The following is a 2,500-nucleotide window of genomic DNA, read 5'->3' as shown; positions in this document are numbered from 1 at the left end:
GTCAGTTCCCTATGGAAATAAAAAGAAAAATCTTTAGTTCAATAAGAAGAAACAGCCAAACGTCAATGCAGTTCAAAATCAAAAACAAACAAACAGTGTTTCAAATAACTCTGATCCTGGGCCGTCTAGCCAGAACTCGCAAGGTCAGACTAATTTTCAGAATGTGCAGAGCAAAGCAAATACCACATAATTAACACCAATGGGGAAGAGAGTGATGTTGGGTCATTCATATCAACATTAGTAGTATTAAATAATCAATTTAATGTTTTATCAGATCATTGTGAGGTAATAAATTTTCCAATGAAAGACACGACCAAATCAAATAAATCAGTGCATGCTCCCGTAAATTTGCAAAAAGTTCTCACAATAATAAGCCAAAATGAGTTACGACCAACAATATATGCTGTAAATTTAGAACACCGATCCTTTACATTATTTTTTGACTCTGGTAGTCCACGTTATATCATGGATTTGAGGACACATCATTTGTTGTTTTCGAACTTCATTATAGAGAAGTCCGGAGTAAGGCTCTCGGGCATAGGAAATAATGAATTAAATCTAATAGGCATAACTCATGTTCAGTACAAGGTCGGTAAGCGCACGTGTGCCGATACCTTTGTTGTTTTACAAAACATTGATATGTATCCAGCTGTAATTATAGGATACCCGTCTATGGGCAATCAAAACATTATCTTAGCCCATGCCAAGCACGGCGTGTATATCAAAGGAAAAAAATTTATATATATATATATATATATATATATATATATATATATATATATATATATATATATATATGTATCTATATATATGTACTTACATATATATATATATATATATATATATATATATATATATATATATATATATATATATATATATATATATATAGTATATATGTGTATATATGTATAAATATATATACATATATATATATATATATATATATATATATATATATATATATATATATATATATATATATATATCTTAAAACTCCTTGAAATGCATCTTTTAGATATTATGGAAAAAATTATTAGTTTTAATTCATTGCAGTTTGGGTTTAAAGATGGAACTTCCACTAGTGATGCATGCTTGCTTTTTAAGGAAATAATAAACAGATACACAAGAATGGGCGATAAAGCTTTTTGCCTGTTCCATGACCTCTCTAGGGTTTTTGATTCTGGTAATAATTTCTTGTTGGGTGATATAATGATTAAAAGAAATGTACCACCAGGTATTTTTCTCCTTCTAATCAATTACCTGAAAAACCCATGAGCACGAGTTTTATGGAATGGGAATAAAGGAAAATATTTTTATATCGATACTGGTGTTGGACAGGCAGGTATACTTTCTCCTTTTCTATTGAAATTGTATATTGAACATATTTTGAAAGAAATTGTAAACATAGATAAAAGATACAAATTGGGTTTATAAAGGCTGAACATCAAATCCTATGCTGATGACATTGTTATGTTGGCTGATACCAAAGATAATCTAACCCTATTATATTTAGGTTTAAAAAGAAAAATTGAAAAGGTGAAACTACTTATAAACACAAATAAAACAAAATGTATGATATTCAAAAGGGTATGTTTGGCTTCAAACCCAGTAAAGGTAAGTTGATGAGCTGGACGTAGTAGAGTGTTATAGGTATTTAGGCTTTCACATTTGAAATGACCTAATGGACATTTCGGATGTCAGATTCAGGCTAAATTCTTTTTATTCTCAATTTAATTGGCTTTTTCGAAATTTTAATAATATATCAATTGAAGTGATTTTACACCTTTTTAATTCTTATTGTAATCCTAATTATGGACTATCTGTTTGGAATATTGGCAAAATATTCAGAATGCAGATTTTTAAAGGGTTTGAAGTAGCTTATGGTAAAGCATTAAAGAAGATGGTTGCGCTGCCTATATGTACAAGTAGTCGTGATGTGGCTGATATGTGCAATAAGCTATCATTAGGACCTCATGTTTTGTACTTGCAAGCTAGGTATTTTAAAAGACTTTTTGAAATTTCAAACCATATTCTTTGACTCAGTTTGTGTTTTCTACGAGATGGTGATATTTTTTGTTTATTGTTAACTTATCTTGGGGCAGTGTATGGTGTTGATTTTTTTTAGAATGATATTGATTGTATAAGGTCTCGTCTTCACTGGGTGCAGAGGCATGATGTTCGTTCGCGAACTGAAGTTGGTCATTTATATGTTCATGTACCAAAAAAAAAAAAAAAGAAAAAAAATCATAGATGTGGCTATGAGTTGTATTATACTAGTAAGTAACTTTTAGTTTATATCTTCAGAATTTGTGAAGTAAGCCATATATGTATATATTATCTTTGTCATAGTGAGTTTATTGGGATCTTTATATACATAGTTTTATCTCTTTCTTTTAGAAAATCTTATATAATTTTGTATTTTATGCATTGTATGACTTTTTATCCTTTTAAAAAATGAAAATGTTAAATGTATTCAGAAACCCCACCTTTTTATTGA

This window comes from Palaemon carinicauda, chromosome 20 (genome assembly GCF_036898095.1).
Source record: "Palaemon carinicauda isolate YSFRI2023 chromosome 20, ASM3689809v2, whole genome shotgun sequence".
Taxonomy (NCBI): Eukaryota; Metazoa; Arthropoda; class Malacostraca; order Decapoda; family Palaemonidae; genus Palaemon; species Palaemon carinicauda.
Note: the sequence above shows the minus strand (reverse complement) of the source record.